Source organism: Pinus tabuliformis, chromosome 2_1 (assembly GCF_031772625.1).
Source record: "Pinus tabuliformis cultivar Carrire ecotype Pingquan chromosome 2_1, CPIR1, whole genome shotgun sequence".
Taxonomy (NCBI): Eukaryota; Viridiplantae; Streptophyta; class Pinopsida; order Pinales; family Pinaceae; genus Pinus; species Pinus tabuliformis.
This window is the reverse complement of record NC_142299.1, coordinates 111,021,567-111,030,762: the sequence shown is the minus strand read 5'-3', so window position 1 is coordinate 111,030,762 and position 9,196 is coordinate 111,021,567.

The following is a 9,196-nucleotide window of genomic DNA, read 5'->3' as shown; positions in this document are numbered from 1 at the left end:
CCTACACATGCAAAGAATGACATGAATACAAGCATAAAATCCAATAGATGCAATTATATATCGGTCAGAAAAGATATAACTCAAACATCATCACAATGAACAACAAGAATGGAACCATAATGATAGTCATCTATTATTGATAATCAACAAAGGAGAATACAACCATAGTTCTGACGTCAAATCCTCCTTTGGCTGGGTGATCAGCTACATATGTCTTGCAAAGCTTGTCAATATTGGGAACAAGCCTCTGTCTCTTTGATTATGAATGCAAAGAAGACTCTTACAGCAATCTCTCAGACTTCTGACAGTATAATTCTCCCTATGCCCAAAACTAGCTTGTCAAATGCAACAGAACAAGCTTTTATAGATGGAGGAGGAGGAAGAGATACAATGAATCAAGACATCCATGGGATTGGCATTATCCTCGAAAAGCTATTATGGATAGAGGAAAGGGAGATACGATGAATCTCGACATCCATGAGATTGGCATTATCCTTAAAAAGCTTCATGAGTCGAAAGGAAAAAACTTTCAGGCGTGCGTTTGTTAAAAAGCTTTCCAAAACTCGGTTGGCGTGGGTATAACTCTGAGACAGAGCGCCAACTGGCGCGCCCTCTTTGGAGGATTTCCCCCATTGGCACGGGTAATACACTGTGGATCCACACTAATGGAAAAAGGGGACTTTTTAAGGATATTTTGCAGGAGATGTCTTCAAGGCATATGAAGTCCATACTTAGGGTAACATAATGCAAGTGTTTTCAGGTTATTTCACTTCTCACAGGTCCCGGAATGAGTCCTCCAAAGTGCGGGAGAGGAGTAACAGGGACAGTGACAAATTACTCTGTAACATGACCGACTTATAAAAAAGATCATTTGAAAAAGGAGACTGGGAGTTATTATATGATTCCAAATTTTAGGATTTCCCAGGAAAATTGCAAAGGAAATGGCTTGGACCTTATGAAAAAAATAAGTTCATGATAATGGTACCTTAACTTTAACCACCCTTGATGGATCTGGTACTTTTTTTCTAGTAAATGGACATCAGTTTTGCCTCTACCACCAGCCACTCACAAAGGAGTCTTTCTACCACAAGATAAGAAATGGTCCTACTTTTCAAATTATAGCTGACTGGGGTGGTAACGCAAAAGCTTCATCTTTGTGAAATCTGATTTTTTTACCATATTGTACATAATGTATATACTTTCTGGAATTTGGTTAATTATTTTCTTCTTCTTTTTCTTTCTTTATTTCTTTCTTTTTTTTCTTCCCCTTCGACTAAGGAAAAAGGGAGGGATAATTGATAATAATAAAAAAAGTGTGTTGAAATTTTGGCACAATTGTTGTACATTTACAACACAATTTTTGTTCTGTTACAGAAAAATTACAGTTCCTGTAGAGCACAACTGTTGTTCCTTCAAATCATAGTTGTTGTTCCTTTACCATACAACGATTGTTCCTTTACAACACAGTTTTTGTTCTCTCGTTTAAATAAAAATTTCCTCATATCCCTTCGACCTAGCGACGTTTCTTTGAAACAACTATTGTCCCCTTTGTTACAGTTGGTGTTCCCTTTGTTATAGTTGTTGTTCTCTTTATTACAGTTGGTGTTCCTTTTATTACAGTTGTTGTTCCCTTCATTACAGTTTTTGTTCCCTTTATTACAGTTGTTGTTCCATTTATTACGGCTGTTGTTCCATTTATTACAATTGTTGTTCCCTTTATTACAATTTTTGTTCCCTTTATTACAACTAATGTTCCCTTTATTACATTTGTTGTTCCCTTTATAACGGTTTTTGTTCCTTTAATAAATGATTGTATGCCATTCCTGATTGTCGTGATTACCATTCTTTGGACATGAATACTGGCCTATTATGATTGCAATTCCTTAAATTCCAGCTGTTGTTCCTTTTATCTCAGTCGTTGTTCCCTTTGAAACAATTGTCGTTCCCTTTGCGCCCGACTAGTTTTTTCTTTGTATACGGTTGTTGCTCTTAAATGCAAACTCCGATGTAAATTTAAAAGCATTAATATTTATTTTATCATGGTGTCAAGTATGATATCTTATTCATTACCCCATGAATAACATATTTTTCTCATCTGGCATATCCTATCAATTTGAATATTTTCTTTATATCTGGATTTTTCGAAATTTTTCATAAAATGTTCATAATTTGTTACCACCATAGTAGTTTTATCTTTTCTTATATACTCAAATGGTGATTTTCTTTAAACATAATTAAGGAATAAGACATACTTTATTTGGCATTTTTTAATACTCCTTACACCATGCCTAACTCTTAAGGAGTTGATGAGCCACCCTTAATAATAAAAAGAACAGTTGTGCATATATATATATATATATATATATATATATATATATATATATATATATATATATATATATATATATACTACTTAAAGCTATATTTTCTCATAAGGATGGCGAGTCTCATCACGAGCCAGACCACCATGATCATAAGCCATTAACAAAAATGACATTTCCATTATGACCACCAACCCAAGGTAATGGCCTTTGACACTATTGTCAAAAGGACAAGAGGTATCATCACAAGCCGACTTTCTCACTTCGTTATAATCTAGTGAGTGGCATTGTTGTTTCCTGGTCACCATGCCAAAATAATTGCCTTTTTGAGAAAATCATTTAAATAATAACATATTACATTTTTCATAAGGACATTGGCTCATCAAGGGGTTAAAAGGAAACTCTGTCGAGGCTATGGCTGCCTACTGGTAGCAGTGGCTCTGCCTATGGTATTGGAGTATAATTTGAATTGACATATCATTACTATGTCATTAGATTCCTTTTTCTCTCATAAGACATCACCACTACTACTACATATATGTTCTTCCTAAAACAATTAGAGATGGTACATCTACTATTATATGAATAAATCATAAGTCTTTCGAACCTCCACCATAAGCATTATTAGCTATTAAGGTATTTTTCCAGATTTATTTCTTTCCTATTCCGAAGGGTAATCTTTTTACAAAAAATATTTTTACCCATGATAGATATATATTTCATTTACTATTCTTTTAATTTCACGATGATTTTTCATAACAACAATCCATGCATTTACTGCACTCTATCATCTTCCCATGTGGTTGTGTATGATTTGATCGTTTCCCTTCACGCTAATTAATGCCTCCGTATGAATTTAAGTTCCCATAATCTTAAAGGTCGTGGTCGACCTTTATCCTATTGGAGGAGGTAAGAAATATCACATGCACGATAAGGCTGGGCACAAGTGTAATATGATTGGGCACAATAAAAAAAAATCTCAATTATTATGATAATCCCCTGCACATAAGTATATTGCATGATACTATTTTTTGACATGTTGTTATTTCTACTAAGGGATTTTTGGTTTGAACAGCTTTGTATACAGTCACTGCAGTAGTTTTCTGAATTAGAAAGTATGGGTGGTAAGCTTATCCGAAATGAACCTACTCTCCTATAGGTTACTAAGAAAGCTCAGAGGATCCTAGAGTGGGTAGGTGATGAGCCTCATCATCGGTTAATTATATGGGCCTTAATTCACTTCCTAGCTTAGTCAAACCAACTTTTCTCACAACTTATTACATGTTTTTGATTATATTTTGTTTATGAGATTAGTTAGAGTGGGATATCATTCCTAGTGGACTAATATGCATCGAATGCAGGTCTAAAGGAGAAAATCAAGGAATTTTGACAAAGAATTATGTTGAAACTTGAATGGGATAAGGTAGGAGGTAAATCCTCCTCATTTACTTCTCCCCCATTCGAATATTCCTCCATTCATCTCACCAGCTCGGAGTGCAAGTAACCAAGTCGTCATGATTAGAAGGCAGTCGAGCAAGTGAGAGACAAAGAGCTATTTTATCTCGAGTTTGGGAGCCAAGCCTCCCTAATTTTAAGGAATGCATTGGGGACTTCAGTTGTATAAGTAGAGAGGCTTAGAGCCTCATTAGGATTCAATTTTTTTTTTTAAAACTCTAAGTTATTTTCAAGCTCTAGACTTGTGGAATATTTTGATGTAATTTTCTGTTTTGGTAATAAGAATGAGTTTTGTTTTGAGCCAGAAGTGAGTTAACTCAGAGGGCTGAAACTCTTGGGTTAGGGCCCAACCCTAGCAACCAAGGCTCCTCTTTTTGTATCTATATGTTTATCTTAGTTTCATAGCTTCATTGTTAATTTTTCTTTAGAGGTATTTTCATTGAAAGTAGTGTAGATTTGATTGGTTATTTATTAGTTTGCTTCCATTTGTGCCTTACTTCAGTAGTAGGTTGGGAAGAATAAAAGAAGAACCACAAGGCTTTTTGCAGGTGTCTTGGCCTCATTTCTCCCCTCTGGGATCATGATTTTAGGAAAGGACCCTTATGCAACCCCAAAAACACATATTTCTATTTCTTTCATAAGCTTTAGAGTTTTCTGTAATTAAGCTAGTATTTGATCAGTTTTTCAAAGTAGGATTGCATTTCCATCTATTCTATATTCATTCTTGTAGTAGATCTCATCCATGATTCCATTCCTTTCACCTACTTTCTCATGCATAAGGTAGACATTTAGTTCATTAATTTTTCTTTTCTAGCTTATGAGAATGCTTCTTGTTTACATGAATTTTTGGAAATTATACATGTTTGATGTAGAGCGGATGCTTCAGGAGAAGATAGAGACCTCATAGCTAGCAATCACTTTCCACTTCATCCACCATAATCATTTGTTGCTTTGACCATTGTCTTCACTAATCTCATCATTCTACATAGAAATTATTCCAATCACATTGAGTGAATCCAACCATCATAAACCTTGTTGTTGAATTCTTAGTGATACTAGGCATTTTCTCACTCCATTCTACCCATCAACCACCTTCCCTAATCCTTCCACCACCTCAAACACCTCTCATTTTCCTTGTGGTTGTATCTTGTAGAAATACATGGAATCTTGTAGGTTTCTGGTACATCCTATAAGTTTTCCTGTAGTGGCCTATTTTGAGGCCGAATTGAGGGAAAACCTCTAGGAAGCTCCCAAAGGTTACCCAAGGGTCTCCCACACCATCTAGCCATCTCCTAAACCTTCCAACCATCCTCAAACATCCCTAAACCACCTGCCACATCACCAAAAGAGATTAGTTTGCATATTTGATTTTACATGGACAAAACGGAGTTATTTTAGTCCATTTACTTGCAAAATAGTGATGTTTGATGATTTTAACTTCAATACTTAGACAATAGCATTTGGTTCATGTTAGTTTAGCATTATTGCGAAGCATAGTTTCTTAGCAATTAATTAGGAAATGGTGTGATTTAGCATTGAATTTCGGTCTCTTTCATTATTGCAATAGATCAGCTCTCTCTTAGAGTAGATTTCCCTTTCTTTCATCAGGAAACCAAACTTCTTCTGAATCCATAGATGTCTGGCTTGAAAACCCCCAGTGATCTCTTGCCAGTTGAACAAGTGACAAAAGGCAGAACCATCACTTTTACTTTTGTATACAACACTGTCACCTCCAAGTTTGTATGAACCTCGGGTTGATAAAGTAAAGATGGTAGCCTAGGAGTTGCAACATTCTTGCTGCAATACTGGTGTTCATAACTTTTTGGCACTGTTTCCACAAAGGTGTCTGAGTAATATGTAGTTACTACTTTCTTTCTTCTACTTCTTGTTTCTACTATTCTGCCATTAGTTTCATTCCTGCAAAAGTAATTTAGTTTGCTTTTCATTATGCATTATTTTCTTTGCTTTCCATTTACAAGTTAGATTTCAAGCAATTAGCTAATATTTTCATTCAGTCAGTAGTTCTCATTCATTCTACAATTTTAATTCTACAAGTTAGATTTCAATTAAATAATTAGTTTTTCATTCAGTTAGTAGTTTTCATTCAATCTACAAATTCAGTTCTGCAAAGCACTTTCAAAATTTGAAAAAATCACAAAACCAAACCAAAAGAATTTCCTTTCATGCCTCGTAGGAATAGGGATAACTTAGGGAAATTTTTGCCAAATACCCCCATTGCATCCAACAACCAACCTTCCCTCTTCCTTGGTGGTTGTGAATTGGAGGAACCCTTAGGCGAGCAACTAGACATGTTTGAAGAAATTAGAGGGGAAGAAGAAGAACCCATTCCTACCGAGCCAATGGCTAAAAACAAAAATGATAGAGGGAATGAAGAGAGAGTTGAGGGTGCTTTCCCTATTAGAGAAACCAATGGGGACACTAAGATGAAAAATATAAGCCCCTCTTCCCTTCCTCATCTCCATGGCTTGACCACAGAAGACCCCGAAACTTTCCTATTTGAGTTTTTTGTTATATGTTGAACCTATGACTATACAAATGATGAGAAAAAGTTGAAACTATTTCCATCTACCCTCAAGGATTCAGCTCTACACTGGTTCATGGGTTTACCTTGGGATAGCATCACAACTTGGTCTCAAATGCAGAAAGCCTTCAACAAGTATCAAGAATGCTATAAGTCTAAGGATACTAAAGAAGAAATTTTTAGGATGACCTTAGGCAATGATGAATGCCTATGGGATTATGAAGAAAGATTCCAGCTTATTTGCAAAAGGGCCAAGTGCACACTTGACTGTGAGTCACTAAAGTTGGTCCTGCTTAGGGGAGTAAGGGAAGATATTCTAGATACCCTACACTTGTTAGCAAGAGGAGATATCTACCAGTTACCCTATGAGGACATCAAGACTGTCTTTAGAAACCATTCTAGGGCAGCCAGGAAAAAGGGTAGGGGTAGTCAACCTATGGTCAGTACATCCTCTTCCAACTCATCCATCAAGGGTGAAATTGGAAACATGCTGGAAGATTTCAAGAGTGAGATGCTGCAAACCCTTGCCTTACAAATGGACACTATGCACATTAAGAGAAAGCAGGAGGAAGCAGAGAGAGACTTGGCCATTTTCTATCCTAGATGCACTAGGAGACACCCTAGGAATGAATGTCCATTAAATTATATTGAAGTCTGCTCAGTCTGTGAAGAAAACCACTCCACATATAAGTGCCCTTCTTTTCCTGGACTTAAAGCTATATATCAAAGAGTTGAAGGGGTCATTGAGCAGCTCTACTACATAAACCAAAGGAGACCTCATGGGCCTAGGCCATACCAACAGGGCATGTAGGGGTCATCCAATGCATATTACAACCCCAACCAGACCACATCCATACCTTCTTGGGTACCCTTTGCTCATTATTTCTGGTCTACACCTCCTCCTTGGTCCTTTCCACCTTATTATCACTCCCAACCAGCCAACGAGTCATTTCAACCTTATGCTCTACCACAACCTCAGTGGAATGCACCGCCCCAGGGGTGGAGGCCCCAATACAATAATTCTCCATATTTATTGCCTCCACCACTTTCCCAACAACAATTGTTACACTCTGATCCACCCAAGCAACCCAGATGCCTACCCATCCAAATCCCAACCTGAACAACAGACAGTCTCAACAAGTATACAATGGAGAGACATCATATCTAGCTTATGATGTGGAAATCTAGGAAATTAACCTGAGATCGAGGAGATTTCTCCAGGATAACCAACCTCCACCTCCACCTAGGGAGGTTGAGGAAGAAAGAGAGGAAAGCATTCTTAAAGTAAATCCACCCTTTCCTGAGAGATTAACCCAACCACTCTAGCCTACCCCAAAAGAGACTGAACTTCTGGGAGAATTGAAAAATCTATGTGTAAAGATTCCACTTATCTAAGAAAAAAATATGTGCTTATTTACAATAAGTTGATTAAGTAAAAGTGCTTCAAGAATCTAGGGAGGTGAAGAAGAGATGCCCCTACCATTAATGGCATTCGACAACTGTCTGACTTAATGTTGGGGAAAGTAATATGTCCAAAGTATTTGGACCCTAGAAGCCCTATAGTAGATGTGCACATCAATGGCACCATTATCCCACACACTTTGATTGATCTTGGGGCTACCATTAATGTGATGACCAAGGACACCATGCTCAAGCTCAACCTCCAAGGTTCATTGAGAAAGACCACAAGGGTCTTTCAACTTACAGACTGCTCCAGAGTGACCCCTGAGGGGATTGTGGAGGATGTCATGGTCTCCATTGACTCTTGGGAGTATCCTACAGATTTCCTAGTTCTCCAGCATAAGGCTAAGCTTATTGGTTACCCTCTCATCCTTGGGAGGCCCTGATTGGCCACTGTCGATGCTTACATCAGCTGGAGAGCTAGGAATATGACCATCAAGAATGGGAATATGTCCAAGGAGTTATTCCTATACCATTTTTCCCAACCATCTCTAGAAAATGATTTACCTTTACGGTTGGAGGAGGACCTTAGGATGAAGACAATTTTATTGAACACCTACTCCAAAGTCCAACTCCCACTACATTGTCCCTAGAAGAAGTAGTAAATGAAACCCAGAACAACCATCCAATTGATCTGTACTTGGCCAATTCCATTTCTTTGTGTGTCAAAACCATAGCATTTGGCCCTGAGAAAACTTTGAAAATAAATCCATCTCTTTATGTTCTCCAAGAAGGGAATTTGTGCAACATGCTAAAGGAACATCTAGATGCCTTCGCTTGGAGTTAAAAACAAATGAAGGGAGTACACCCCTCATTTTGTAATCACCATATTTATATCAAGGAAGGTTGCAAGCCAGGTCGAAAACCCTAAAGAAGGATGAATACAACGCTTAAAGATATAGTCAAAGAAGAACTACAAAAATTGCTAGATCCAAGATTCATTTATCCTATCTCCGACAGTGAGTGGGTCTCCCATCTAGTGTTAGTTCCCAAGAAAAATGGTAAGTGGAGGATTTGTGTTGATTATAGGGAATTTAATAAAGCCACAAAGAAGGAGCGTTTCCCTCTACCATTCATCGACCAAGTGCTAGATGGCCTAGTAGGGAAAAAGTTTTTCTCTTTCCTAGATGGATTCAGCGGGTACAACCAAATCTAGATTAGCCTGGAAGACAAGGATAAAACCACCTTCACTGTCCTTTGGGTACTTTTTCCTATAGGGTACTTCCTTTTGGCCTATGAAATTCTCCTTCCACCTTTCAGAGAGTAGTCCTGAGTATCTTCAATGAGTTGGTCCATGATGCAGTAGAAATCTATATGGATGATTTCACACCTTATGGGGGTGATTTTGTGGAGGCTTTGTCCAACTTAGGTAAGGTACTGCACAAATGCATTGAGATGAACCTGTCTCTCAGTCCTG